Genomic DNA, 12,357 nt, shown 5'->3' with positions numbered 1-12,357 from the left:
ATCTGTCAGATGTTTAATTGTGGGCATTCAATGAAAAAGTGCTTTTTAAAGTGCATCATTATTATTATAGAGTATGGCAAATACCATACCTCATTAATTCTCAGATGCACATTTATTTTCATCTTTTAACATATATGAAATCAATGCATCTTACAATTAATTGCTGTTAAGAAAACACTGTCTTGTTTAGTCCGTGGCTTTTGTTCTTCATGGTATGTGAAATATTGATGTGTCTTAGAGTCCATGACTTATGAGAGTTAACTATTATTTTTGCTTCTTAAAATGACCTCCACCCCTGTTAAATTTTATCAGTGGATGTTTCTCTCATACTTCCAAACCTTTTGATCAAAATGAGGGTGAAAATTCAAGACCAGGGTACCTTCCCCATTAGCACCTTACAGTGGAACAGATGTTGTACATTTTGCCTGTATCTCCTGACCAGGAGGCCTCCCTGCTTCTCTTACATGCACACCGTGTCTCCTTCTTTTGAATTTCTCCCAGTATAGCACTAACCAGAGTCTATCTTGAGTCTTATTAAAAATTAATTTACTAAAATTAGTTACATCTAATCTTTAAGCACTGACAATGTGCTATGCTATGCCCCTAACAATGTATTATCTCACTGAATCCCCACAGCCTATGAAACGGGCATTATTTCTAAGATGAGGAAACTGAGGCACAGAGAGGTTTGGTAACACAAAGCCAGAGAATGGAAGAGCTGGAATTTAACTGGGCTCTGTCTGATGGGAGATTATACTAATCAGCCTCTCATACATGTCTAATTCGTCTTGGGAACATCCATGGTCTATAGCATGTAGCATAGGAACCACCACACAAGAGGTACGCAAATCATCTTATTTACTAGTGAATGGAAGAGGCCATATTGGATTGACACCTTAGTCTGGCTAACAATGTAAATCCTTAGTTTTTGTTCTCATATCAAAAAACTATATTACATTCCTCTGACCTTTGCCTCAAAAAGAAAGTTTTTATTTTTTTAATTTACAGCCTTTGTCCTTCCCAAAGCCATTCTGATCAAATGTTCCTACTGTTCTTTTTTGAATAAATCCCCACCTACAACTCATGTGCAATCACATTATGTCTCAGCCGATCCCAATCCAGGCAGCCCACACAGCTGTTTCAGAAGCATCTCCATGACAGCAGCTGGTAGGATTGGATGGCTGCCCAACAGTACAGCAAGGAAGAGCACACTTAGAGTTACTAAAAACACTTAAATGTACCATTCATTCCCTGCCCCGACTATGCTAGTCACGACCTCCGAAAGCCAGATTGATATAGCCCCCGGGGCTGCTGAGAAGGTGGATTTTCTTATCTGTGACCTCTTGGCTTGCGCATGTGAGCATGGAAAGTCAACCTTTGCCCATAAGCAATGAAAGAGGGTGTTTACAGAGCTTGGGGATGATGCCGGATTCTTTCCTTGTGGGGCAGGGGGAAGATTCAGTGGTGTTGGTGCACTTACTTAAACATGACCTCCAGGGGCAAGTATAATGGGGACATGCATCCACCTCAGATGAAGCCCCTTCACCTTCAGGCAGCTTTGGTAAGCACAGATGAGGTCTTGGGGAAAAAGGGAAATAAAGAGAATGAGCATTCCAAATTACCTTTGCCTTTCATATGGGATCAAGGTGGCAAAGGAAGTAAAGGCTACAGTCTCAGGACTGTAGCTCACATTGGGTCCAGAGTCTGGATTATCTATTACCCAGACAGGCTGTGGAATGGCCCAAGGCTTTGGGCCCAGACAGAGGCAGCATTGTACCCACCTTCTCCTGCTAGTTCTTCCTTTATTTCCTTTGCTTCCTGGTCTTCTCTAGCCATTTCTTCAGGAATTTTCTGTAGAAAAGAGGTAGCTGTGGCAGATTCTGTCCATCTGAAGCAGTTCGTGGGTTTAACTTTGTCTCCGACCTCTCATGAGCCTTCAAAATTTAGGGCTCAGCAGGAAATGTGCCTTCACTAGGTGCTACTACTCTCTGGGTGTTCCCCACTCCCAGAAGTGTTCCCTTGGAAGCTGGATAAACTCTGGATAACATAAAGAGAGTTTCTGTTGCTGGTGGGGGGTTGCAAAAGAAAGAGGTGGGCTCTGGGTGCTTATAGACTCTGACAATCTATTCACCTGCCTGTTTATCAACCTACCCAGGTTGGTCTTTCACCAAATTATGGTGGAGAGGAATTTCCTGCCTTGCCTTTCCTGCTAAATGTTGCCTTTGACTACCCTGATTTGCCTCCTTTACATTTGACACCTTCCCCTTTCCATCCAAGATGGGTTCCGTGGTTCCCATCCCGGTTCTCAGAGCTTTTGTCATAGAAGCTCTCGTGAAAATGTAGAGAGAGACTGCTAGAGAAAAAAAGGATAAGAACTTAGTTGGAGAGGCTGAATTGAAATATGGTATAAAAGGCTGGGGATGACAGTGAAGGAAGGAGAGAGAAAAAATGTCCATAAACCCAGGATGGAGGGCGTTGGGGAGTAGTTGGCTGTTATTAACTGTCTCCTCTTTCAGGTTTCCTGAGAAACACAAGTTAAAAGAGGAACTCTTTAAAATTTTTCTCTTAGAGGCTGGCCCTCACTTATTTGAACATAGCTTTGCAGAGATTGGGCCAGAAAGGCCTCTGAATGTATTTCATTACTTCTACTGTGCCAAACTCTGAGGAGCAAATATGAGAAGAAATGATCTATGCCCTGAAGGAATTCATGGAAGTCAATGATGTCAAGAGGTTACGATTCCAAGATTCTAATATTTCAGAACTCCATTTTTCTAAAATTCATGACCTCACCCAGTGGGCTGGACAGTACATTTCCAGCACTTAAGACAGGGGAGAATTTCTGCAGGAAGGCAATCCATGTCTCCACTTCTCTCTTAGGAAGAAGAGCCTGGGTTCTGGGGAGGTTCTGAAACCAAAGTCCTGCTGCTTTTGGGAGGATCCCTATCACCAACTCAGGGGATAAATTTTTCCAGGACAGAAAACTCAGGTGGTAAACCCATTACTCTGGCTCCATTTCTAGTCTTTATCCCAGCTCAGCTTTCACTCTTGGCTGCCTCTCCATACACATTTGGCCTCTGGAACAATGCTTGAAATTCATTGCAGAGGCCAACCTTGACCTAAATCCATAAAGAAAGCTAAGTAATTCATTGACTTGGAACCCATTTAGACTCTCTGTTGAACGATAATAGCTTATTAGTTTAGCTAAGCCCCTGTCCCTGGATGAGAAGTGTTCAAGGAAAATATCGATTGAGGTTTTGTGCCTATTAGAGGGCTTCTATGTATAAGATTCACCAACACTCATTTGTGAGTCTTGATCTAGGGACCAGCACAAGTGGCTGAGGTCTCAGCAGATGGGTAAACAGAACCTCCTTTAATGAATGTGCCATTTGTCTCTTTTTGCTTAACATTAGTCCCTTTTATTTCTCTTTAGCTTTTTTTCTTACACATCAGTCAATATTTTGGTTTACTTTTCCCCAGCTTATATGGATATTATAAATGTGTATCCAGCACTGGTCTACTTTGGACTGTAGTTTGCTAGAAATTATGACCTTAGCCTCTATGATTCTCTTTTTAATAGTTAAAAATAACAACCAGCCCTGATATCTGATTATCACTTTATGGTTGACACATTAGTTTCACTTGAATTACTCAACTTACCCCTGTGAAGCAGGAGGCAGTATAGTCCAGTGGTTAGCAGCATAATTTTTGTGATCGGAGAAACCTGGGGCCAAATCCTGTCTTGATTATTGGCTAGCAAGTTGTTTAACTTTATTATTATATCTGAGGATTTGGGGGAATAAATAAATTAAATTTAGCCTACTGCCTGGTACATGGTTGATGCTCGATGAGTGGATTCTTGTTTCCATTCTATAGATAAAAAATAAAAATATAAAGAAGATAAAGGACTTGCCCAAAGTCATACACTCCCAGTTCTGGATTCTTTTCTTCTCATGAGGCTTCCTGGCATTCCTCCACGAGGACATGCACTAGTGTACCCTGATGCTTGAAATCCCTCTCAAGGAATGAAGTCAACACTCACCAGTGCATTGTAGGATTATCGCTCCATGTTCCCCAGTGGGATGAAATGCAGTGTCTGGTGAGGTATAGACTTTGCCTCTCTCAGCCACCTAGTCAGTGGTTTAGCTTATTCCCACCTCCTGCCCAGCTGAGTAAGGCCAGCCAGTGCTTGGTGAAGATCCCACCCCTTATGCCAAGGCTAGAAGTGTGTTTCCTTGCTTCCTGTTTTGCTCCATTTATCTCTGCCCTTACCCACAAAGAGTAAACATTAAAAACAAATGTTTGACTTCAGCGAATGGTGCTGGGAAAACTAAATAGCCACATGTAAAAGAATAAAATTAGATCACTAATTTATACCATACACAAAAATTAACTCAAAATGGATTAAAGACTTGAATGTAAGACTGAAACCATAAAATACATAAAAGAAAACATAGGCACTAAGCTTCTGGACAGCAGACTTAGTGGTGTTTTGTGGATTCAACTCCAATAGCAAGGGGGAAAATAAAATTAAAAATAAACAAATAGGACCTCATCGAACTACAAGACTTCTGCATAGTGAAGGAAACCACCGACAAAATGAAAAGGCAATCTTCTGAATGGGAAAAGATATTTTCAAATCATACTTTCGATAAGAGGTTAATATCCAAACAATATAAAAAACTCATACACCTCAACAAAAATAACCAAATAATCTGATTGAAAAATGGGCAGAAGATCTGAATAGACATTCTTCCAAAGAAAATATACAGATGGCCAACAGGCACATGAAAAAATGTCCAACACCATTATTTATTTAAAAAATGCAAATCAAAATCACAATGAGGTATCACATCATACCTGTTAGAATGGCTATCATCAAAAAGACAAGCAACAGTTAGTGCTGGAGAGGATGCAGAAAAAAGGCACTGTTGGCAAAAATGTAAATTAGTGCGGCTACTATAGAAGACAGTATGGAGGTTCCTCAAAAATTTAAGAATACAACTACCATATGATCCAAGTATTCTATTTCTGATTATTTATCCAAAGAATACAAAAAACACAAATTCGAAAAGGTATGTGCACCCCTATGGTCATTTCAGCATTATTTACAATAGCCAAGTATGGAAACAACTTAAATGTTCATCAATAGATGAACGGCTCAAGATGTGGTATATGTACACAAGGGAATATTATTCAGCCATGAAAGGGTAGAATTCTGCCATTTGTGACAATATGGATGGACCTTGAGGGTATTGTGCTAAGTGAAATAAGTCAGAGAGAAAAAGACAAACACTATGTAATTTATCAGTGGAATATAAAAACAAAAACAAAACAAATGAATCAACAAACAACAAAAATAACAAAAGGCAGAAATTCATAGAGGCAGAAAACAGATCAGTGTCTCAGAGAGGAAGGGGGTGGAGGGAGCATGAAACAGGTAAAGGGGATCAGTTGTGTGGTGATGAATGGAGGCTAGATTTTGGTGGTGAGCGTGATGTAGTACATACGGATATGAATTACAACGTGGCATCCTTGAAACTTATATAATGTTACAAACCAATGGTACCTTACTTTTAAAAATAAAAATAAAAAACCAAATGTTTGAAAGAACGCTTGTTCACAGAGCTGGATGGCTTTAGGTTATAGGGAGTAATCTTTACCAAATACATTTCTGTCCTAATTTCTGTATACGAAACACGTGTTTCACTGTTGGGTGTATTTTCTTCACGCACAACTCACTTTTATCAGAACTAGGAGTTACCCAAGTTTTCCCAAGGACTTAGCTTTCCAACTTGCTGCCAACTTGTACCTTTGTTCATGGAACTGAAGAAAAAGTAAGCAGGAGGGAACCAGCGATGTTTGGAGAAGGGGAGGTTTTTATGTACCTTTTTTTTTTTATAGGCTGGTCTGCTCCTGAGAAATGGGAGGCCTTAAAGGCCAGGTGTTCTAGATGAAAGCAGTAATGGAAATTTCCAGGCATTCTTGCCACTTGGAGGGGAGAGTTCCCATGTACTTGCTGCTTCTGTCAGATCCCTCCTTCTCTTCCTCTGCCCCTCACCCTATCGGGGACTCCATGTTGGGTCCAAGGTGCCTAATGTAAACTCATTTTATTGCACATTTTGGGATCTGACCACTAGGGGAGCATAAAATGTAGGTACCAAAGTAACTCTGTAATACTTCAGATTCAATATTGGCATTTTGTGCAATCTGCTCAGGTGCTTCCTATTATAAGGAGGTGGCACCTGGTGAGGGCTAGGGGATGTTTTGTGTTCTAGTGTTCATTGGTCTCCCACCTTTGTCGACTTTGTTAATGGGTCCTTTGGTAACTCAACCTGGTGTATTAGTTATCTAGTTGTTGGGTAACAAATTACCCCAAAACTTAGCAGCTCAAAAAGACAATAAATATGGATTATCTCTCACAGTTTCTGTGGGTCAGAAATTTAGGAACAGCTAAGCTGTGTAATTCTGGCTCAGAACCATAGGATCTCAAAAGGGGTTTGCTATTAATTGAATGTGTGTATTCTCATCAAATTCATGTTAAATCCTAATCCCCAATGTGATAGTAGTTGAAGGTGGGGACTCTGGGAAATGATTAGGTCATGAGGAGGAGACTTAATAATAAGTGGGATTAGTATTCTTATAAAAGAAGCCCCAGAGAGCTTCCTTACTCCTCTGCCATTTGAGGACACAGTGACAAGATGGCTATCTAAGAACCAGGAAGTGGGCTCTCAACAGAAACCTAATTTTCTAGCATCTTAGTCTTGGACTAAGATGGACAAGAACACAGCCTCCAGAACTGTATGAAATAAACTTCTGTTGTTTATAAGTTACCCAGTTTATAGCATTTTTGTTATGAAGCTTGAATGGGTTAAGACAAGGTCATAGTGAAAATGTTGCCTGAGGCTGCCATCATTTGAAGTTTAATTAGGGTCGGATGATTCTATTTCAAGATAGGTCACTCACAAGCCTAGCCAATTTGGTCTGGTTGTTGGCTGGAGGCCTCTGTTACTTTCTTGATCTCTCTATAGGGTCGCTTGAGATCTCCCATGACATGGCAGCTGGCTTCTTCAGAGAGTGTGATCCAAAAGTGGGCGATGCAAAGCTATATATCTTATGTCTCAGCTTCAGAGGTCATACTCCATCATTTTTGCAATGTTCTAATAGTGACTAACACAGCTTGACCCTATTAAGTATGTGAGGGTACTACACATAGGTGTGAGTACCAAGAGGTGAAATTCATTGGGGCTACCTCAGAGGTTGGCCACCACATTTGGTTTACACATTTTACAGTTATATTTTCCATCTGTTCACTGTTTCCCTTCGAAGTGTTCATTTTAGACTCACACAAAATTTTCCTACATGAATCTCCATCTGGTTAGGATGTGTGGGGAAAAAGGGCCTCTCTTGACACCATAGAACATATAGAAGAGGTACAAACAGGTCTGTTATTGTCTGTTTATCTGTGTTTCTCAGGACACAATGTTGGAATTGATAGAGATGAACACAAAACATTTACAGAAAATTACAGGTGGAAAATAGAATGAGCCAAATTTACTCGAGCATTTATTACATGCTAGGAATTATGCTTAGCAGTTTATACACTCATGTAAATGTATATACATGAGGCAGTGTTGTTATTAAACTCTCTCTCTCTCTTTTTTTTTTTTACTAAAAAGAATACCAAGGCACAGAGATAGGAAGTGCCATAGCTCAAAGTCCTACAGTTAGAAAGTGGTTGGTGGGATTTTGGACACAGATAGTGCATTTGACGGTCCCTGCTCTGGTATTTCCCTACTCATCTTTCATCATAGTGAGAGGTCAAAGTCAGGGCTGAGATAGAACTTGTTTAGCCCTTCAGGCAGTGATTACTGCAAATCATTACTTCCAAATCAGGCTGTACCAAAAATACAACCCAAATCAGGGGGCTTTTTATAGGCCCAATATGTTTTATACTTTACACATCAATTTCTGGAAAATATTTTCTCTAAATCGGAACTCTTTTTAAAGAAAAATAATTTTTATCTCCTTTTTTCCTCCATAAAACAAGATAAACTATTCATTGCAGAAAATTGGAATGCAAATACATACACAAGAATTAAAAACCACATGGCCCTGCCCTCCAGAAAAAAACCACTGGAAACACACTGGGGTCCAAACTGTGTCCCTTCTTCTGGGTAGTTATTACATATACCCACTTGAACAAAAATGGGCAAAGGTGAGAATTTTAACAAACACATTATGTAGCCACATTCCAACGTGTAACTAACTATGCCCATGAGTTGATGCACAATTAAATGTGATCTTTTGTTTTGGGGGATGGACATAATTTCTTTCAAGGCACTGGTGGCATGTGTTCACTTAAATAAATTGACTCTTCCACAAGACTTGACTCTTTGTCAAGGCCAAGGTCACAGCCAATGAGAAAGAGGAAGAAAGAAAGGCCCAGGGAGGAAGGAGAGTTAGGAGGGCATTTCCTGTCTCAATAATGGAGTACCTGTCCCCTGTCTGCTAAGGAAAGAAGCCCCACTTATTATTCTTGAGCTGTGGTGCTCAGTTGAGCCTGCAGAGTCTTGAGTGCTGTCTTCTACCTGCTTGGAAGCTCCGGTGGGTGAAGGAGCTATGAATGGTCTAACAACAAGGAAGCCGTAATACCTGTCCTGGGTGACTAGGGACAGTAAATTCAATTAGTGATCATCGAATAGGGTTTTATAATGCCCTAGGGTGATGCACACTAGAATAGGAGCTCTCTCATCCAGTATAATTGAAACTTGTAGTTAGAGGTTAATCAAAACAACAGTTAAAGTGGAGAATTGGCTGGAAGAAGCAGCTAGCACACTAAGAGCCACTGAGAATGTTTAGAATGGGATAGGCAGGCATCACTGTGAGCCTGAGGGTGCGAGTTAATTGGGTGGACTGGGTAAGTGTGGGTCAGTGGACAGTTTCCACTGTATTATTATCCTCATTTGATAGATGAGGATTTTGATGCTCAGAAAATGTAAGATGAACACTTAAGTTAAAATACTTTTTACCCTTTTTATTTTAGCTCTGATTCTTAGAACAATCTCTTCCTTTGTATGTTGTCATGTTTTTCCTGAAATAAGGGAAGTGAGCTGTCATATACTAAGTGCCTACAATGTGCCTGACATTTTGTACATTGCATTTCTAATTCTCACAACAGTGCTAAATTTGGAACATCGTATCTCCATTCGTGGGCTGAAGAAACTGAGATGAAGAGACGTTTTGTGATGTTGCTGAGGCCCACATTTAGTAAGTGTGTTAGTTTCTTAATTTCCATGATAATGATTTACCACAATCATAGTGGTTTTGAATAACATGAATTTATTATTTTGTAGCTAAGTAGGTCAGAGGTATAACACTGATCTAAAATCAAGGTTTTGACAGGGCTGCATTCCTTTCTGGAGGATCTAGGGAAGACACTTGCCTTTTCCAGCTTCTAGAAGACACCTATATTTCTGGTTTGTGGTCCTCCATCTTCAAAATCAGAATGTGCCATTTCTCTGAACATTTTTCTGGTCCTCAGATCTCTCTTTCTTTGACCACAGTTGGGGAAGGTACTCTGCTTTGAAGGATTCATATAATAAGATTTGGGACCACTCAGATAATCCAGGATAATTTCTGTCTGCCTGGCGGCGATACTCTCCATCTGATGCTTCATTATTTGCCTTTGCCACAAAATATGAAGTAAAAAAGAGAGTAAGTAAATCAACATTTTGACTAAAACAGTGTTTTTTTAAGGGTCCTGTTGAATATTAATTCATCAGGAATTCATGTTAGGCAAGATTAAATATTCTGTGTTCAAGAATATTTAGGAAATCCTGGGTTAACTAGGTTTCCTTATTGAAAGACTGCTTTGTAGGACATAAACGTATATTATGGATCTCCAAGAAGGGGCTATAACATACAGCAGTTTCCTAACGTTTTTGTCCATAGAATCTCTCCACCACCTGCCCTGCCTCTGGGGATCCACGAGCTTGAGAAACATTAAGCTTGTCTTAGGGTTTACCACATAGCCAGATTTGTAGTTATCAGACAAGAGGAAAGCAAGGAATGTGGAGTCATTTTCACTTTGTAGCCAGGCATCTGGCTTCAAGCACTGGGTTCTCTCTGCCATTTGTTATCTGGTGAGTATGATAGAGTAAAATAACTTATAGGAGATATGTTGGAATGAAAGTTAATATTCATTGTGTGAAAAGGTCTGAGTTTTATTTTTTTGATTCTTCACTTTGAGGAGAGACTTTGGAGAGACTTTTATCTCCCTTTTTTCATTCTTAGGATTGAAGGCCATCATTCCCATCTGACAGTGGGAATTGGATAGACTGGAGAACGGCTAGCAATCCACCTTGGAACATGAACTTGAGGAAGTGGGCTTGGGAAAGTGGGGTGGAGGGACATGAAGAAGCAGATCTAGGAGAGGTATTTTCTGATAACTACAGAGCTGGCCATGTGGTAAACCCTAACTCATGAAGAGTGAATCTTGGCGATGGAGGAGATACTCTGAATAGATTGAAGAAGTCACCTCAAATCTCTACCTTTCTGTACACCTTTTCTGGTTTATAACATATGTCTAGTGCATTAATTATCTCTCATTGAATAACGCATTGTCTTCATACTTAGCAGTTTAAAACAGCAATAAAACTTATTACCTCACACAGTGTCTGTTGGTAAGGAATTCAGAGGTGACTTAAGTGGTTCTGGGTCATGGTCCCTCATGGTGCTGCCATCTTCTGAAGGTTTGTTTGGGGCTGGAGGATCTATTCCAGGATGGCTCACTTTCATAGCTGGTCTGTTTATGCTGGCTGTTGGCAAGAAATTTCAGTTACTCACCATGAGGACCTCTCATAAGGCTCCTTGAGTGTTCTCATAACACAGCAGCTGGCTTTTTCCAGAACAAGTGATCCAAGAGAGAGCAAGGTGGAAGCTTCAATGTCTTATGATGTAGTCTTGGACATCACACTCCATCATTTCTGCAATATCTTATTGGTTACACACATTGACCCTATTGAATCCTGTTCTGTGTGTAGTGAGGTACTACACATGACATGAACTGAAGCATAAAAGAATCATTGGGGGCCATCTTAAAGGTTGGCTACAAAAACCTATAAAAGGAAGAGATATTAAATTAACATCCTTCAATGGATTAAGAGTTCTTAAATGGTAAGTACATGACCATTTTCTAGAAGTTCTATCTCTCTCTCTTTCTACAAGAAGGGCATAATTCTGAGGTCACAATTTGACCATTCATTCAACAGATATTTATTGAGCACCTACTATGTGCCATCAGTTTGCTTAGGACCTTTGCAGAGAGTGCCCTACTAGAGAAGCATATTCCAGGAGCATAGCCAGGAACCAGACAGACAAGCTCAAAAAGAAATACTGCCTGGATTCATGACAAGATCTGCACATTTGCCATTCATCCTACTCAGTCTATTAAGTAGGGGCCTCAAAAAATCACATCAGCCTGAACAGCACTTCTGCCCTCTATTTGTTTGTTGGATAAGGACTTTATTTCACATGCTCTGCTTAAATGGATCACCTCCTCTTCCCCTTCTCTCTCTCTGGTCATAATTCTTTTGGTTTCATTTCAGTTGGAGACAGGTACCCTCCAAACCACACTCCTCATATTTATCAAAGCGAAATAGTTTCCTGCTGCCTTCTCCTATATTTCTAAAAGCAAGCTCCTTTTACCTTACACAGAGAGTCTAACCTGAACGGAAAACTTGTTAATGCACAATTTACCTCTTCCCTCAGGTTATTTATATCTCAGTCAAAATTCTTGGTTGCTAGCAAGAAATGAACTCTGGCCACTTTCAGCATAAAATAATTTATTAGGACATCAGAGTTCTCAGAATTGATAGGTGGCTTGAAAATCAAGCTCAGGAAATGGGTACAAATCCTGGGCTTTCTGTATGGCCTGGCAGCAAGGGCTGTGTGGTCAGTGTGCCACTGTGATAATGTCCCTTCAACTGCTCCTCTTGTCCTTAATTCATAGCCTTAAGAATCAGAATCTTAGGAAATAGTATTTATTTGGTCTGGTCAAGGTCAATATTGGCCCTAGGCTCCAACATTGGGAAGAAGCAAGATTTACCTATTTTGTCAAAAACAAACAAAAAACAAAAATTAAAAAAACCTACAAATGTTTCTACATATTTACTAATTCCCTAAATGACACTTGTGTTGCCACACCATTTAAAGTGAAGCTCTTCATTGCTCTTGAGTAGTCAATTACTTCATAGTCCTTAGGATCCACCCAAACCTTGTATTTTCCATAAATGAGCCCTCCAAACTGGCAAACACTCTCAAGAAGTGCTTCAATTGGATAGTCTGTTAATTTACCAA

This window comes from Rousettus aegyptiacus, unplaced genomic scaffold (assembly GCF_014176215.1).
Source record: "Rousettus aegyptiacus isolate mRouAeg1 unplaced genomic scaffold, mRouAeg1.p scaffold_m13_p_4, whole genome shotgun sequence".
Taxonomy (NCBI): Eukaryota; Metazoa; Chordata; class Mammalia; order Chiroptera; family Pteropodidae; genus Rousettus; species Rousettus aegyptiacus.
The sequence above is the reverse complement of the archived record's forward strand: the minus strand, read 5'-3'. Positions refer to the sequence as shown.